The sequence below is a fragment of the Lygodium microphyllum genome, chromosome 14 (assembly GCF_053477565.2).
Source record: "Lygodium microphyllum isolate KBCC chromosome 14, Lygodium_microphyllum_v1.1.10, whole genome shotgun sequence".
NCBI classification, from domain to species: Eukaryota; Viridiplantae; Streptophyta; class Polypodiopsida; order Schizaeales; family Lygodiaceae; genus Lygodium; species Lygodium microphyllum.
The window spans coordinates 18738754-18758777 of record NC_141148.1 but is presented as its reverse complement, the minus strand read 5'-3'; the positions used below and the strand labels follow the sequence as shown (position 1 = coordinate 18758777).

At 40.0% G+C, this 20024-nt stretch overlaps 1 long non-coding RNA gene across 2 annotated transcripts in view; it reads left to right on the top strand.

Annotated features, from left to right (window-relative positions):
• The window catches only part of LOC148025379 (uncharacterized), a 36617-nt gene extending 30467 nt beyond the window's left edge, over positions 1–6150 (top strand). For both annotated transcript variants that reach the window (XR_015693065.1, XR_015693075.1), the window contains one exon: positions 4830–6150. This is a non-coding gene — a long non-coding RNA (uncharacterized LOC148025379). The remainder of the gene's footprint in view (positions 1–4829) is intronic.
• The last annotated feature ends 13874 nt before the right edge of the window (positions 6151–20024 follow it).

Sequence of the window (20024 nt, the reverse complement as noted above, 5' to 3'; positions counted from 1 at the left end):
TAGCCACCCATATAGTAGTTACATTGACAGTACGTGCACCGTGCATTAGTTACCTGCAACGTGTATTGGTTACCTGTGCACTTGTATACTGAAGGTAGAAGATGCCCATTACTGTCACTTTATTCTTTATTCTTTCAGTGACATTTGAATAAATGGAAGGCCAATCACACATTGACTGTTGGAGTTCCCACATCTTGTGTGTGTCTCTCTCTTGCTCTTGCTTCTTCCACCATAGCTTTTGCTTCCGCTCCGTGCTTCCACTTCAAAAATCACTCCGTTCAATTGGTATCAGAGCCATCTTCCCCAAGAGCTGGAGCCCGACTTGGCATTGCTTCCGCTTGTGGAGAATACCCTTAGCTTACGGTTTCAATGGTAGCCATGATTCTTCACCTGAAGGTATGCATTGAGGCCTATCTTCTACTGAGCTTCTTTCCCTCTTTTGAAGCTTGTTTTAGGGCATTACTCAATTCATTTGAGCACCTTAGAGTGCTTCCAAAGCCTCAGTCCCATTAGCAAGAGCAGCAGTAACAATGTGAATTGTACCTGTCGTCGCTGCTGTCCACTTCTTGACAGTCTCAGCCCTATCCTCTTGCTCCTGGCACTGCTCTCGGCAACCTTTGGAATCTTCTTGGACAGTGGTCTTGTCATCTTACACATCATTTGAAGCTCTTGGGATCAGCTATTGATTCACAATTTGTGATAGTTTGCTATCATGCAGTTCAGGATAACACTTCACTCATTGTTTAGAGGTCACTTACACTTTCCGGGATGTCTATTTGATGTTGGATCATCTGGGGATGTTATGCAATGTATTGGAATGCTATGGGACCGATGTGAGAACTCATTTGCTCAGCTTTGCACAAGCTTTTTTTACTACTATAATAAGCATGGCTGAATACTATTTTATCAAAGAAACTTTATGCCTATTGCTTGTTGATGCTTCTCAAGCACTTTGAATGCTACATTAGGGTATACCATTGAACTTACATGCTTGGCTGTACTTCCGAATTGCTTTTGAGCTGAGATTGGAGCTTTGAATCTTGATATTGGCTGTCATTCACTGTTATGTATGGTTATTTGATACTCCAGTAAGAGCTTTGCAAGTTACTTGGGTCAGATGCTCCTGGATATATATTACTTGGATCTTGGATGTATGGATGCCTTCCACATGATGTTTCGAGCTTTGTTTACCATTTGGTATTTCACTTTGTTCCAATGGGAGCCGCTACTTAACACTTGGATATTACATTGAGCATTCGGTTATGCAGTTAAGCTTGAGGGTCTTATAGTGAGATTGTAGGATTTGGTGACATATACATGCTTTTATCTTGCTTTATGTATGCATGTGATGCTTAGTGGGCTGATCTGACATTACTTTTGGTTCGGCATCTCTCTTTGTCATGATGTTAGTGATAAATGCATCTTGGTTGCTTATGTATTGAGCTTCCATTACATTGCTTAGTTCATTGTGCCTTTGGTTGGTCTCTTCTGTTTCCTATGAGACCTACTCTATGCATGATAGTTATGCCTGTGGGATGTATAATGAGATTGTAGGACTTGATGCTTTACGTATGGAGTTGATGCTTAGTGGGCTGAATTGACATCACTTTTGGGTTGGCATCTATCTCTGTCACAATGTGTGTATCTTGATTGCTTATGTATTGAGCGTCCGTTACATTGCTCAATCTGTTGTGCCTTTGGTTGGTCTCTTTTGTTACCCGTGAGACTCACTCTATGGATGATGATTATGCTTATGGGATGTATCTCAGTTTGATCATTGACTTGTTATTATTGTGGGAATGCATGATATATTCAACCATAGTGCTATAAAATGCGCGAGGACAAGTGCAATGAAAATGACAAGGGTAAAGTACATGACAAAAATGATGATGTCCCTAGGAAGTCCAGTGTTAAGATTAAAGAGATTAGTGTCATATAGATTGATTCTGATGATGATTTTATACTTGCATATTTTTTTCTTGATATTTCACAGCTCTTTGATACTTTGTCAAGGTATAACCAATGTTGGGTGATAGATTTAGAGGCTTCTTTTCATGTGGCCCCTCATAGAGAGTGGTTCCATTCCTATCGCAGTTTGACTAGATCTATCCATTTGGATAATGACTTGGCATTAGATATAGTTGGTATTGGTGATGTCTAGTTGCAGTTTGGTTTTGGTAGCATGTTTACTCTTTATGATATACATCATGTATCGGCTCTCACAAACAATCTTATCTGTGCTGGGACTTTGGATAATGCAAGTTGTGTAGTTTCTTTCGGTGATTCCTCATGAAAGATTACTCGTGGGAATCTTATCATTACACATGGTGCTAAGTCCAATATTCTCTACCCCTTGCTTGTCTTTGGGTCAATTGACCATGTTTTGGCAGTGGATGTAGTTTCACATGTATCTCTTTGGCATTGTCGCCTTGGGTATATGACCTTGAAAGGAATGAAAATGCTTACTCATTTGCAGTATCTTTCATCCCTTAACTATAAGTGCTTTGAGTCTTGTGATTATTGTTTATATTACAAGTAGATACTTAATACATATAAAAAGTCTGGTATGACACTCATGGATGAGCCATTGGCTCTCGTTCATTCGGATATATATAAAAATTTCCCCACCCTATGGGTTTTATTGTATCTCCATCTAAATTCATTAGAAGGGCTGCATGTGTGTTAGAGTTTTTCCCTTTGGTATTACTATTAGGTTTGTTGACTGACTGCCCTTTGTTTTTGTTGTTCCCCTTCCTGTTGACTGTTTGAAACGTATCTTCTTGGGGTTTCTTAGTTTTAGAGTTGTGGATGCCATCTCAGATTGATATCTGTGTAAGGTCTTTGGTCTAATAATTTACCTATTAGAGTATAAATTTTAGGAAAGGATACAAATTAAGTGGAAGGTTCGAGAATTCAACCCAGACCAGTACACATGTCGATTTAGGGCCTCCAGGGTTAAAATTTGGTGTCCATTTGAATAAAGACAAAGGGGAATTTCTGAGCATCCATTGCCCATAACAAAGGACAGTCAGCCTTCAGGGCTGTTTGCTTGCTTTCAAAAAGGACGAAGAATTGGTTGTTAGGGAGATAATGCATCACAATCAGCTTAGATGATAGGTGCTCGTAGTTATTTCTTGCCCATGATTTCAAATATTCAACTTATGGTCGGAGCCCTATCAGAGCTGTTTTATATGATTTATTGCAAATTTTAAATTTAAATACGATTAGGATAGAGCTTTCCTAGGCTGGGTGATACTGTTATGGCACCACCCACAAGGTTAAAAGATGTTTTGTTATGATTCATGGCCTTTTGGAGAGATTTAAAATAATATATTTTGCCAGAAAGGGTTTTCTTAGCAAGCTAGTGTTGCGAAGATTGGCCTCTTCTTGTGCTGCCTTGGAATCGTAATTGTTTTACTTAGGTTGGATATTGTAACAGTGCGCATCGGAAGAACATGAACACGGAGGGAGAAGGGAACAAAGTGACTGAAGAGAAAGTAGAGAATGGAAGAAGAAATCTGCACTAACTTCGAAAGAGTGCTGAATACAATGTGGATTGATCAGTTCTTACATGCAGCCCAAAGCGTCATTGAGGGCATCTGATAAGGCTGATGATGTAGAAAGCATTGGATGACGACACTGACAAACGGAATTTGTTGCTTGGAAGATTGGGCTCAAGGCTTGATGGCATGCCGCTTTCTTGTTGCACATTGGGGATGGGGATGCAGTCATATATGCTCTTTTGTTCTTTTGCAGTCTGATGTTGGCCTCGTATTGATATCCAGGAGCTGCGTTGTTGTTAGCCCCCGTAGCTGCTTGGATACCCTCCCTTTGATTGATGGAGCTTCCACCACCACCTCTTGCCAGTTGTTCTCAAGGGATTCCCATGTCGATTGCTGCAGGTCCAAGTGTGTATCGTTCTCGATTCCTCCTCCCAACTAATGGATGCCTTCATCTCTTCCCTAGTGACCATCTCGTTCATGGTTGACGTATTTAGATGAATGTTCGTTGAACAGCGCATTGCCAACAATATTTCCATAGGCTCTATTTAGAGAGCCAACCATCCCCAAATCATTACGGTAAGTCGAGGGGGGAGTCATTACGGTAAATCTGTGCAAAATTTCCCAGAGGGGAAGGGACTAAAGGTCCGCTTGAGTAATTTTCAATTCGTGTGGGGAGAGCCTTTGCTCTATCCCTTTCAGGAGGACAGAGTTCGAGGACGATGAACCCTCAAGGGGTTGCATGTTGGTGGGGGGAGCAAGAGTTCGAGGACGATGAACCCTCAAGGGGTTGCATGTTGGTGGGGGGAGCAAATGCGAAGAACGGCACGGAACGTGGGGGACTCTCAGTTCCTCCCATTATCCGCAGCCTACTCTCATCAAATGTTTTTTTGATTTGGCTGGCTCTAATAAGTCTACTCTCTCTCTCTCTCTCTCCCCCTTTGTCTATGTGCAGCCTACTCTCTAATAAGTCTACTGTGTGTGTGTGTGTCTCCCTTTGTTTATGTGCAGCCTACTCTCTCTAATAAGTCCTCTCTCTCTCTCTCTCTCTCTCTCTCTCTCTCTATGTGCAGCCCGGTTGAGCTCCCAGGTCCTAGCATCCAAATGTGAAAGCGACTTTGAAGTTTGGATGTTTTTGGTAAATTTTAATCGATTTTTAAAATTTAACTCCAATTATAACAATACTTAAACATACCCTTTAAAATAACTCTCGATTTTGGACTGGCAATTCTTCAAGTTGTCAATCTAATGGCATCTATAAAAAAGTTATGAGTCCATTGAAATTGGCAATTCTTTAACTTGTCATTCTTGTCAATGTTGGATGTTTAGGTGTTGATTCATGGAACAAGTTGGTGGGTTGTCAATGTGAGAGTACGCAACGGAAGAAGAAACACAAACACAGAGGGAGAGAGAGAGAAAGCAGAAAATGAAGGAAGAAAATCTGCACTGATTGAAATGAATGCTGAATACACTGAAATGGACTGATCAGTCCCTGCACGCAGCCCGAAGCGTCAGTGAGGGCACTAGATCAGGCTGATGATGACGGCAGCACCGAAGACGGAGGAAGATGATGGAGTCAGAGTGTGCACCTGCCAAAGGAGGGAAGATGATAATACAACTGAGACTGCCAAGTGGGAAATGGCTATAAATAGCCAAAAAACCCAAAAACTGGCCGACTTGAAATTTGAGGCCATAAATATGTCCGACCAGCATTTAATGCTGATAAAAATGCCAAGAATGCTCAGAAAAATCCCAGAAAGGGTGGACAATGTCCGATAGGTGAGGCATGCTGAAGAATGCAAAAATTGCCTCAGGAAATGCATATAAAATCCCGACTGGAGGAGAAAATGCACTGAAATGCAATAAACTGAGTGCTCTAGAATGAACTACCTCCTCCGTCAAAACAAGTGATAGACAAGTCAGAGCTCCTAAAGTCCTCGTTTGACTCAGACTGAGGCTCACAGGCAGGAGATGACTAGGCATGACAAACACGACTGTTAACACCCCCTCTCAGATCCTGGATGTGGCGGAAGGCCAAGGGAGAAACGGATCCTGGGGTGGCAAGCGGAATGCCAAGGTCGATGAAGTCCGTCGATGAAGATTTCCGAGGAAGAAACTCCTCGCGATCCTGGGAAGCCCCCTCTAAAATAGTAGGGGCCAGGAAATTCACAGCCGCATCACCGATATCGTCCCTCTTTGAAAGGGATGGGGGGTATGAGGGAACCACCGGAGGAGAGGGTGGGGGATGGGAAAGAACCTGTGGAAAAGAGGGTGCACAAGTGGGAATGGGTGTAGCAATAGACAACTGCCTTGGAGGTCCCTGCATAAGAGAAGGGGAATGGAGCTTATAAAGCTTGCTCTCCTGCCAACCTGTCGCAATAACAGTCCGTGTAGAAGAATCCTCAATACAAACGACCTGCTCAGTGAAGAGAACCCGAGTACCAAGCCTAGTAAGGCCATAGACTGAGAGGAGTGGAAAGCCCAAGTCAGGAACATGAAGAGCTTGGGAAAGGGGGTGGCAAGCGGAATGCCAAGGTCGATGAAGTCCGTCGATGAAGATTTCCGAGGAAGAAACTCCTCGCGATCCTGGGAAGCCCCCTCTAAAATAGTAGGGGCCAGGAAATTCACAGCCGCATCACCGATATCGTCCCTCTCTGAAAGGGATGGGGGGTATGAGGGAACCACCGGAGGAGAGGGTGGGGGATGGGAAGGAACTTGTGGAAAAGAGGGTGCACAAGTGGGAATGGGTGTAGCAATAGACAACTGCCTTGGAGGTCCCTGCATAAGAGAAGGGGAATGGAGCTTATAAAGCTTGCTCTCCTGCCAACCTGTCGCAATAACAGTCCGTGTAGAAGAATCCTCAATACAAACGACCTGCTCAGTGAAGAGAACCCGAGTACCAAGCCTAGTAAGGCCATAGACTGAGAGGAGTGGAAAGCCCAAGTCAGGAACATGAAGAGCCTGGGAAAGGGAGCTCGACGCGCGGTCGGGAAATAAAGGCAAAGTGCCAACACCACAAATAGGCATCGAAACAATGTCACTAACAATGACTGAATCCTTAGAAGGGCATAGATCCTGCAACAAATCACCTCGGGGAGTCATATGACTAGAAGCTCCATTATCAACCAGCCAAGGCCTCTCAGAAGATGAGGCAACCACTGAAGAAGGCTCCTCCAAGTCAACAATATGAAGGAACACTGACTCATGGGTAACCGCTGGAGTAGAGGTAGAAGGCTCAGATGTTTTAGCTCCATCCTTCGCTCTTGGACGAAGGTGAGGGTACTTCTTCCAACATTTCTCCTCTGGATGTGTCCCCTTCCCACAGTATGGGCATTTAGGCTTCTCCGATTCGGAGTCAGAACCTAAAGAACTCTCTCATCTTTTAGCATGTGACTTCCCTTTCTTTTGTGTCCCGCCTCTCAAACCTGCAACAAAAGCTTTGATGGAGGTGGATCCACTGGCTACCTCTTTGGCGCGCTCGTCATGCTCCAAAACAAGCGGGACAAGCTCCTCCCATAGAAGCTTCTTACGGGTCCTCGATGTAAGAAGGCTGGTGTAGAAGACATCAAAACGGGGAGATGGCAGCTGAGTCAAAAGAATCATGGCCGTATCCTCGGAAGAGATCATCCTGTCAAGGGACACAAGCTTATCCCTCATGTCCTCCAACTTGTTGATACGATCCTTCATGGAAGAAGAATCATCCACAACGAGCATTCGTAATTTCTTCTCGAGAGTAATCCGACGGGCAAAAGTCTTCTAATGGTACAAAGAAGCAAGCTTTGTCCACACTTTCGCTGCTTTCCGCAACGTGCGCACATGCACTATGATAGAATCATGTAAGCTCATAAAGAGGAAAGATCGAGCTCGTGAGTTGAGTCGATCCCATAAGGCCGCACGATCCATCGATGATCCAACGGTGGGATCCTCCACTGGACAGGAAATAGGGTGGATAACAAACTCCCAAAGATCGAAGGTATCAAGGATACACTCCACCTTACACGACCAAAGCGAGTAGTTGGAACCATCAAGCCGGTCCTCTTTGGGCAAAGAAGGGAGTACGGGCACCTGTATAGAGGGTGCCATGGAAGGCATATGAAGGCCAGCAGAACGAGCCTTCTGTGAAACATGGAGAGAACGAGGAATAGAGGGATCTCGGTCAAATGGGCTAGGTGACCTCCAGTCATCGCATGAACTAGCACGAAAGTCTCTCAGTCTCTCAGAGGAAGGAATAGAGACCTCATCCTCTGAATCAACAAAGAATTGGTGATAAAACATCTTCGTATATATCTGCAATCACCAAACAATCTGCAACCAACGGACAGTCAAGATGGAGCCGCCTATGTCAGAAAAGACCCAGAAGATGCTGTCACCTGCAAGAGGAGAGGAATAGAGGGATCTCGGTCAAATGGGCTAGGTGACCTCCAGTCATCGTATGAACTAGCACGAAAGTCTCTCAGTCTCTCAGAGGAAGGAATAAAGACCTCATCCTCTGAATCAACAAAGAATTGGTGATAAAACATCTTTGTATATATCTGCAACCAAGGGACAGTCAAGATGGAGCCGCCTATGTCAGAAAAGACCCAGAAGATGCTGTCACCTGCAAGAGGAGAGAGAAAATGCTGCCGCCTGGAGAAAAAAACTGTCGCCTATCCTCCAGATGATGACACCTTCTCCTCTGTTGATGTTGACCACCTCCTTTTGGCTGCGTTTGATGCAAACGCATGCTGCAAATACCTAGAAAACTGTCGCCTACTCCTGATGTTGCAAAACAACAAAACGCAGGTATGGAGAAGGCTGCATTTCAGCCTGGACAGCACCACCAAGGGCTGGAAAAGAGGGAAGAAAGGCTGCACTTGATGGTGTCCTCTGTAATGGAAGCTCTCCTCTGTGCTCTCAATTAGGCGATGATACCATGTGAGAGCGCGCAACGGAAGAAGAAACACGAACACAGAGGGAGAGAGAGAAAGCAGAAAATGAAGAAAGAAAATCTGCACTGATTGAAATGAATGCTGAATACACTGAAATGGACTGATTGTCCCTGCATGCAGCCCGAAGCGTTAGTGAGGGCACCAAATCAAGCTGATGATGATGGCAGCACTGAAGATGGAGGAGGATGATGGAGTTAGAGTGTGCACCTGCCAAAGGAGGGAAGATGATAATACAATTGATTGCCAAGTGGGAAATGACTATAAATAGCAAAAAAACCCAAAAACTGGCCGACTTGAAATTTGAGGCCATAAATATGTCTGACCAGCATTTAATGCTGGTAAAAATGCTAGGAATGCTCAGATAAATCCAAGAAAGGGTGGACAATGTCCGGCAGGTGAGGTAGGCTGAAGAATGCAGAAACTGCCTTGGGAAATGCACATAAAATCCCGACTAGAGGAGAAAACGCACTGAAATGCAATAAATTGAGTGCTCTAGAATGAGCTACCTCCTTCGTCAAAACAAGTGATAGACAAGTCAGAGCTCCTAAAGTCCTCGTTTGACTCAGACTGAGGCTCACAGGGAGGAGATGACAAGGCATGACAAACATGACTGCTAACAATCAAATCTTAGGCTGGTTACACACCAAATGACAGAGGCCCATTTTATAAGCTTTAACCAATCAAAGCACTTATTTAAGGGTTGGGTATGTGCAATCCTTTACACACTAGAGAGGACATGACATGTTTATTTAATTGTTAAGGAGGTGAACTCCTCGCCCACTTTTGGATGAGGAGTCTCCCCTACCCACTTTGTAAAGTGGTGGACAAGGGTGCACTTTTTGCATTTGCAACCAATCAAAAAATTTATAAGTTTATTAATATTTTTAAATTTTACAAATTGTATCCATTTGGTGTGTAAAGGTACAGTGTCTATGTCTGCGCCCAATTTCAAAAGGTGCATGCCCATACTTTGGGTGGGGGTTGGTCATTCGTCAGTTGGTGTGTAACCAGCCTTAGCATTGCTTAGAGTCTCGAGCATCAACCATAGTACTTGTACCTTCATGGCAATTCACATGTGGTTGTAGTTTTTGGATCGATTGTGGCTTTAGAGCTAGTGTGCACCCACGTTGAAAAATGATAATTATTCATGGTTTCTTAGTGCTTATGTATTAATGCGCATAGGCCCTACACAAAACATGCACAAAAATGTTTGAAAATAGTTAAGGGAGTTGTTCTTATTGAGGTGGGGGATGGGGGGGTTTGGAACTTTTGCCCAAAAGTTGCAAGCCCCTCAAAGGCCACATGGGCTAGTTTCTAGTTTGCTAGGAAAAACCATTGGAATTCCAAGAAAATCCCTTACTAAGAAAAACCTTTGCTAAGCATAGCTTCATCTGTATGGTATGTTGTGTTTAAGCTTATTTTTGAAAAAGAATCTCCTTTTAGAACGTCCCTTGAATAATGTTTTTGCCTCATAAGCTTATCAATCCAAAATATTTATGCCCCATATCGAATTGGAGATCCAATAATAGCTATGCCCCAACAAGATTGACCACCATGATGACATTGCGGTCAAAGCCATCCAAGGTGTCGTCCTCAAGGAACGAACACTTGTCTCTTTTGAGTTGTAATACAAAAAGTAATAAAATTCCAAAGTTAGAGCCTAAAGACTTACTCACATGTGGATCAAGATTGCTTGGCTTGTTCTATTGCAATAATTGAGAGAACTAGAAAAAAAGAGCTTTTACAGGGTTCTCAAACCATTACTTCATTTACGTCGCCTATCCCCTTATGGCTCCATCCTAGCCTTATACCTTGACTTTGTTATGGAGCAACAAGTCAACAAGTTATCATATTTTCATTTAAAGAGGGGGTTGCCAAATGGTTTGAAGGCTTAATATACAAAGACAACTAACATGTCTCATATCATTTATGGCTAAAAGGCACGTTTAAGTGTTTCTACTCTAAAGTTACAAATTCAAACATGCTTTTGTATGATGAAGGACACAAATCCCATTTATGAGGTGAGACTTTTGTAGACATCTTGAGAAAGCTTATGTGAGTAAGATAAGCTTGTTAGATCTAGTGTAACTCTAAGGGTTTTTCACATGTCAAGTTGTAATTTGTTTCTTATTCCACAATTGGAGCTTACCAGGAGACCCTTATTGCCACTAGAATCACATGGATTCTTTGGTGCATGTGTACCACCATAAGGTAAATATGAAAGTTGATAGAGGGAATGTAACTTTGACTATGAAGTAAAATTGCAACTTTTAGATCTATTGGCTAGTCATGAAACTTCACAATGTAAATGATTTCTTGACTGATGGTTTTCTTTGTCAATGGGTAGATATTAATCTCCTATGCACTATATGTTTAAAGATCCCTCGAATGCAATGTTGCTATCATGCTCTATTCATTCTTTTTTATGCACTCCATTCCTTTCAATGATTGAGAAAAGGTAAAAAATGCTTTAAACAATTCAAATAATACAATGCTTTCTTTCACTTAAATCATGCACTTTCTACTCTAAATTAAGTTGATATTTTGGCTTGAAGCCTAGCTCTGAAGTCTCACCTTTGGTCATTCAAATATTTCCAATGGCTCAACAAAGTCTTTGTCAACTCTTAAGACCTCTATGTCCTAGCAATATAACCAAAACATAGAGTGCTTTCCAATAACCGCCATTTATTTTGTAGCCTCTCTGTGTAGTTAAAGGCATAATAAGTCTTTTGGATAGGTCTCATGACTTTTAAGGGCTTGATATTTCATATGGTTATACATTTCTATGGTGGATAATGGATATCGAAATGATTGGTCTCTCACAATAAGTTAGCTTATTTAGATTGCTTAAGTCTATCTACAAGCATGAATCCACTTACCTTAATCCTTTTTACTTCTTTTGGTAAGTTGTCTATGCTTGGATCTCCACCCCTTCCCTTGTTTCTCATTATCTGTTATTATAGTAAGGCTCCTTCAAGCTCCAAGTATTGCATGTCAAATAAAAGAACAAGAGAAGAGAATAGAATGGAACAAACATTTATTGAATCGCCACTCACTCTCTCCTTATATTCTTGTCAAGCATACGTGGAGGATTACTAAATGTATTTGGAAGAACAAAACCAATACAAAATCATGCTCACAACTAAACACAGCACATAGTCAAAGACTACAAACTTGTAACCTTGAACTATAAATAATAGTCACATCTCTATCAAGGCGATACAATGGCATCATCATAGTAGAATGGCAACAGTAGTAATCTCTGATTCTTTGCATACCTCCATACAATCAGTTGCCCCAAAGACATCACATATTTGCTATTAGAAGGCATATATTTTAATTGACATGGCACACGAATATAGAATACAAACTTACACCTACAATGCATGTACCAAGGTAAATAGTATAGCCTGTTTTTGCCTCACAGTTGGCACAACTTGATGGATTGGCTTTGTGAAAGCCAAGACTTGAATCCATTAATTCCCTTGACCCTTTATTATGCAAAACTAAGATCCAATACTAGGATTAGTTGCAACCCTCTTGTGTAGTTGCCTAGCCAACATATGTCATACACGAAACGAAAACTAATATGCTATGTATATTATTATTATAATTTTTGTAGCATATATGAGTGAATCAATCAATTATAAATAAAGCTCTATATAAAAATAGTGTATTGACTCAAACATCTCAATGTCAACATTGCTATTCACTTGTACTTTTAGCTTCCTAACTTTCTAAAATTTGCAATTCCTAATTCTTGGAATATCCAAGACTTTTCCCATTCCATCAATTGCATCAAAAAACTAAATTGCATGCACATTCACTACTTAATTCACTAGTTTCTTCTTAACAACAATTTGTGTCACATAATCATTAACCTTTCTCTTTTCCTTAGCCAAACACATTAAAGTTCTCAAAGCTCCACAATCATTATACAATTGTAGTAGCTCATGCCCCAACTTTTGCTTGTTTTCCATGAAATCTTCCATTGATTTCAATACAAAATATCATTCAAAATATTATAAAAATCCACCATATACAATAAAATTCAATGATCATAATAGAGAATAAAGAATAAAGCCATGATTGAATAGTGAATAAGTAATTCAAGTACTAGATAATTTTGATCATAACATACTTTCCAACCATTCATATAGACTACTTATATTTATTTTCATGTCTATTTTTAGGTTGTAATTGCTTATCTTCAAGTTGCTTCTACATTTGCTATTTTTCAAGTTGTTATGATACTTCTTGGTGATGCAAATATCTTGACGGTTGTATCTTTTCTTGTAAATCTAGAAATTCTTAAACTATTGAAATTTCTTGCAAACTTAACGAATCAGTTTATGGATAAATGACCTCGAGAATTCTTGATACAAAAAATTGTGGTAGACTTTTATTAAAACTAGATCTAACATGTAGAAAAACTAATTAATTCAAAAATATTCATGTGGTTGTACTATAACTTGAATTGCATAGATATCTACTTTTGATACTTGTATGATTTCATTCGATTGTACTTCACTCACGGATTGGTTGGGCTTCTTAAAAGTTTTAGACATATCATTCTAAGTGGAAACATGAATAATTGGATCATTTGATGCATAAAGGTTCTCGAGAATAATATCATGACTCAAGACATGAGAAAATGCTAAATACATATGCAAATATGCAATCTCATTATCCTTCTGCAAAACAACTTTCTCAAGAGCATTAATGACCTAAAAAATAGCAAGAAACTTACAAATCCATTACATCCTTAACTTGAGAAACTTCCCATTGCAACAATGCTTTCTCTTCTTGAAGTCGATTGATTATAAATAGAGCTTCGATTATTATGATATATTTCTCTCCTTTTCAAGCTTAGAAGAAAGTGATTCAATTATCTTAGTTGAAGGCTGCTTGAGAGAAATATACAACATTTAGGTCTTGAGGAAAACTACACAAACTAATTGTTTTATGTAGTTGACGACTTTCATCTAACTTCTATAAATATAAACATTGTTGAGAACCAATAATTTGTTGTCCAAAAAGTTGTATCCTAAAAAATTGGCATACAAGAAATAAACCCAAACGTTTGTAGCATCTAAAATTTGTTGAATTATTTTAGGTGGAATAATCAAATAATCTAAAATAGCATTCTCCATGCTAAAAACATGGGTTTTCTAAAAACATATAGCCAACGATGTTGCATCTTGCACTATGGATAGTGGTGCTTTATACAATTGCAAAACCTTTTCATCAAAATTTAAACTTGAATTATTGAATGATCTTGCTCAAAATAAATAAGATAACTAATAAATTCATCCATAATAACATCCTCGTTGAGGAACTCAAGATCCTCAAACTTACCATCCATGAAACATTGTCTTCATGAATGCACAAGTTATCTTTTGGATCAATTAAATAATTATCTTCCTTGCAAATCTCTTTGTGATCGCTTCCATTTTTATGATTAAAGATGATTGGAGATTGATTTTGATTGCTTAGAAAATAGTAAAACTATAGGAAACACTTAAGTGTGATATGCCCAAATCATCCATTGATAAGCTTCTTCATTGGGTTTAGGGTACTCAATGATTTTTTATATGGGCAAGAATGGGACCAAATGCTTCATTTGATAGGAGAATTGACTATCCATGCCTTCATTGAAACTTTTTACAATTGATTTTAGTAAAGCTTTAATGACCATTTTTCTAGGTCAATTTAGATCCTTGAATATCCAAAACAATTTTCTAAAGACTTTCTCTATTTCTTCATGAGTCAAACTCGAGATCTACATGGACATTGGGTTAAAGGGTCAATATGAGGCCAATATAATGGCAACTTAGCAACACTATTAAATATTTTGTATAAGAGCAAAATGAAAATGTTTGTATTCATAGCTTCAATTTAGGGCTTGTTGTTTTTGCATAATGCAAGCACAACTAAAAACATAAAGTTCACAAAATACAAATATGTTGGGACCAATTTATTGATCCCCAAAAACATCACATCATGTTATCAAAAGGTACATCTTTTAACTTTCATGAGACATGCATATGAAATACAATCTTACACCCAAAATGCATAAATTAAAGTTAATAATGTAGTCCATTATGCCAAAATGGAATGGCTTGATTCAATCTCTTTTTGCAAGTGAAAAATATTTAGGAGAGATAAAAATTGTTATCTTAAATTTTTTATGCATAATTAGATATTTGACACGTTATATTATTTGATGGCCTCCATATACTCATTTGCCTAGGGTTAGGAGGCCCAAGAATGGAGCTTACAAAAATACCTTCTTCTACATGGTTCCTAAGTCTTCTAGCCACTAATAGTTGCATTGAGTCTAATTTATATATGCATTAATTCTAGAGGATCTATGGCTCATTAATGAATGTGTTCATAAATGTTAGAATGGAGGCTCCTTTGTCTTCACTTCACTTTGTTGAAATATAATTGCGTACATAGCCGCAACTTCTTTCATTGTTGTGGCTATTCTTAATACTTCTTAACAATAACAATTATGAAACATATGACATTGAACATCCCCACAAAATAAATGTGAAAGGCCTTACTTGCAAAAATAACCACTATTCAAAATATTGTACAAAGGGCCAAAACAACATAACATAGTACAAATAATAGTGAAAATGGAGCCCAAAAGGAACTCAAAAAAAAATCCAACTAGGAAAGCCCCATTAACTCACATGTAGTATTTGTTACCTACAAATGCTTGTGAAATCTGAGTTAGAGGAGATGAAGTAAAGGGTGTTGACAACTCTACCCAAGAGAGAAGCTTGCTCAAATATCAAATGTTAGATTTAAGATTGCAGAAATGCACAAACATAGCTTGAAGAGGAAGAAGCTTGAGAGCACACCACACAAAGTGTATTGAGAAGTATCAATATAGAAGAATTTCTAGATTAAGTTTGCTCTAGAGTGAATGAGTATATATACATGGTATAGCACACACGCACCCACGCACGCATGCACACACGCACAAGCGCACGCGCACGCACGCACACACACACGCACGCACGCGCGCCCACACACACACACACACACACACACACACACACACACACACACACACACACACACACACACACACACACACACACACACACACAGAGTCCCCCTAGCTCACTTCCTACACCACCAGAAGAGTACCAATATTCATGACACTGCTTGATGCTACCAAAATTTATAGTTTAATTTCATTCTCACTTTGTCTTTCCAAAATCTAGTTGGAGTGACATGTGTATTAAAAAGGCACCAAGTATTTAGGTGCAACTGAACTATGCATGAATGTGCATTTTTCCCACATTCAAAAACGTTATTAACATTAACCATCATTCGAGCAAAAGGACCAAATATGTGACATTGCCATATAAAATAAATCTCATATATACATGCATTTGATTTGAAAGATGCTATTATAACAAACCACCATTAACCATCATTCGAGCAAAAGGACCAAATATGTGACATTGCCATATAAAATAAATCTCATATATACATGCATTTGATTTGAAAGATGCTATTATAACAAACCACATAACACTGTGTATACCATGTGTTGGTTTCTTTTTGCCATCATTTATAGAACCCAAACAAATTGGTTAGTGGTTTGATAGTAGGTTTCAACTTTGCAGTTGTTAATACTCAAGTTGATATTATCAAGCTCACATCCAATGGTAAGAGAATAGTCTTAGATGGGATATTTGATTGTCCTTCTCAATTTGGCTCCATTTCTTGTTGGGGTAAAGGCGCCTCCACCGTGCCGCCCTGTGTATTACTACACTGACAGTACCCGCCACTGCACACTGTAGGTGGTGGGCGCCCGTCACGTCACTTTATTCTTTACATTCATTTTAGTGACTAGTAAATAAAGGAAGGCCCGGTCACACATTGTGACTGTTGGAGTTCCCATTTCTTATATCTCTCTTTCTTGCCCTTGCTCTCTCGCCATAGCTCGTGTGCAAGCTTCGATCCTTCTCACCTTTCAACTGGTATCAGAGCTTGGCTTCCTCTTGCTCGAGCTCGACTCGGTGCTTCTCTACCTTCGCATAGACTCCCTTCACGCATTGGATCTCCATCCCGGTAGCCATATCCAATCTCCCCGAGCTCTCGTTACTCCTCGGCTTCCCGAGCACCTTCCCGGCCTATTGAGACACCTTCAAGGCATTGGTATTGAGGTATTTGATTATTCTTTCAGGGTTTTATTTCAGTCTACAGGCTACAAACAACAAGGGAAGCCATGGCTTCAAACCCTTGAAGCTTATTTCCCTCATATTAGACTCCCTTCACGCATTGGATCTCCATCCCGGTAGCCATATCCAATCTCCCCGAGCTCTCGTTACTCCTCGGCTTCCCGAGCACCTTCCCGGCCTATTGAGACACCTTCAAGGCATTGGTATTGAGGTATTTGATTATTCTTTCAGGGTTTTATTTCAGTCTACAGGCTACAAACAACAAGGGAAGCCATGGCTTCAAACCCTTGAAGCTTATTTCCCTCATATTGTACCTTACACTTATCAAGGCTCAAAGAGGCTTGTCATAGGCCTCTGATAGGCCCTTCTTGAGCCCCCCATTACCCCCTTTCAGCCCATGTGGAGCAGCAGCAAGTTCTGCACCAACAAGGCAGATTGCACATTTTTTTCCAGGCTGTTAGCACTCGTCTACTTTAGCTCCACACTTGGCCATTGCTTCTTGCTCTCTACCTTGATCAAGAGGGCTATTAGACTTCATGTTTGATGTCATTCAAGCTTTGGGCATTGGTCTTGATCATTCGGGGTTGATTTCTTCAGATTTGGGACTGTCATAAACTGTCATAATAGGCTGAAAACAAGGCAGCACCATTGGCATTAGCATTTGTTGCTTACACTCCATTTCGGTTGTGCTATTTGATGCTCGTATGCGGTCTACTTGATGCCCGAATGCCTTGGGAATGTATGCACATGATTATACCATGATTTTGGCCTGAAATATTGGCTGATTTGGGACTGTCATTTACTGTTATACAGTGCTGGAAACATGGCAGCCACACTTGGCATTGGCATTTGATGCTTATACTCTACTTTGGTTACCTTGTTTGATACTCGTATACGGCCTACATGATGCCTAGTGCCTTGGGAATGTATGCACATGATTATGCCATGATTTTGGCCTGAAATAGTGGCTAAAATTTCTCAGTTTTGACAGTCAAACTTGGCTGTAATAACAGTGGGCTGAAGGTACTTTGGATGCTTTGTCACTTACCTATTGGTACCAGATGTATGCTTTGGGATTTGCCATCATGTATCTGACATTTGGGGATGACTTTGAGCTTATGTTTGAATCTATGGAATGTATTTGAGCTACGCATAAGCTCCGTCTTGGTTGGTATTCACTAGCATTTGGACCGACTTGGCATGCTCTTGGACCGCTTATGCCTCATGTCTATGCTTGACAGCTAGGCTTCATACATTACATGCTTTGGTTTGTGATATATGCCGCTTGGTTCGTCTATGCTTTACTGACATTGGGAGCTTTGCCTTGGATGTATTTGAGCATTTTCGACTTAGTTTGATCATTTACTTGGCTGCTATCGGATGTCATTGAGTTGACAGAGATCTTATTTTTGGGATTATGGATTGCTCAAATCCCCTTTATAGCAAAAAGTGTCCTGAATTTTTAGCTGGGTAGCAAGAAGGTGCCAGACATTTCTGCTCTTGCATGGATGACTTTTTAGACCCATCAAATTGTGGCATGTTAGAAAACACTCTAGGACAAGAAAATTGTCCGGATGAATGTGAAGCCTACTTACTGCCTTAGGCACCTCCTTACATCAGCATAGAGGTGGTTAGAAAGGGCCCTTAAGATACATGCTTCGCCTCTATACCTTCAACCACCATGCACACCACAATCTTATGGGACAATGGATGGTGCAAGTATAGGGTTGTTTCTAGGGGCGTTCTGTGCGGTATTTATGTTTATGAAGGAGGAGACGGTGGGGGGGCAATGGTCTTGTGGCAGCGACTCCGAGCGAAGACGGCGTCCGCATTGCACAGCCTCGCGAGGCTCACGTGCTGGCACTACAGCCGCCCGCTGGCCGACAACCAATGCTGCGAAATTTGCCAAGTCTCTCGGTGCAGAAGTTCCATGTGATTTTTTGCCTTTGCCTCTCATAAACTTATCACCATATCATCTTGTCTGTATACCTTACCTCCACCAGAAGCTCCAAAAAGACAATATGTATTTGCATTACTTGTTCTCTCAACTTCTCCCAATCTCGTGTGCATCGCTACGAGTAGAACTAATTGAACCTCCATGCTTCTTTTGTAATTGTACTCTAGTTAAATGTACATAGCACCATACATTCGTCTCACAAAGGAAACACACCTCTTTCAATCTTACATAAATAGAAAGTACTACACATATACGTGATCACTCAAGGGCATTTCACAAAAAATAGTCATATCACATCATACACCTTTTAAAGGAAAACATATATCACCACCATCCTACTCATACTACATCGATTTAGTTTGGGAGAAACTAATCATGAAATCGGGTTTTTATTTATATTCCCATCTTCTTAGTCTCCTAAGGCCACATGTACATAACAACTACAGGTCTTCTTATGAACTTCGCCTTAGATGTTCATGCCAACATTACAACATTAACCTCGTAGGTTTGCTACCTAAAGCATCTAGGATGATTAGTGGGGTTCACATTAGACCATGGTCCTTAATGCACCATTTGAGTAACTTTGACATGCATTGACATGCTTGAGATTGCTAATATATGACACGCATAGAGTAGTTGGTACAAGGCATATACCAATCCATGTACTACATCCACTGGTGAGTTGAAATAACTGGTAGTGGGGTGAAACAAATATCCAATCTATTAATTGAAAAATGTACTTCCACAAGGGTAGGTGGCATTGTGAACCTACTTGGTATACCAAGGGGAACATTAAATGAAATTCCTTCTACACAAGATATCAAAATGTAAGAGAATACCTATATCTCTTTCCACAAGTTTAAGTATTAAATTCCTTTCAGTTTAGAGACATTAAAATGATCATTTGGATGTTCATAACTTTGTAGATATTATACCCTTATATTCTTATGAGGCTATAGTTTATAAAAATTGAAACTTGTACTTTATTCAATTCTTGAAAATTTTCTTTGCTTATAAGTTATTACTTGGCCTAAATTTATATTTTGGTGTGACGAATCGATAGTGATTTGGCTAGGCTTAACTATATATCTACTAGGAGGACTTTTATTTACATAAGTGACCAAAATAGAATATTTGGGGTGACTCGATATCTTTATATCAGGGATGAAAGAGTTTTGAGTTCACATTCCAATGCACTTAGGATTTACAACTTTGTGAGTTGTGAACACATATACTAATTTTGGTCGATTAGTTACTTATTTATAAAAATAAGAGCTTTTGAGTCTTCAATTTCAAAGAACTAAAAGACTTCAACCAAGCTAGCTCTTCAAGGATCCAAGATCTCAGTATATCATCCTCAATGTGGATGACGTTATCAACATCCACTAGGTGGTTTCCTATTAGATAATTAGATCTAAGGATAGCCTTGAAA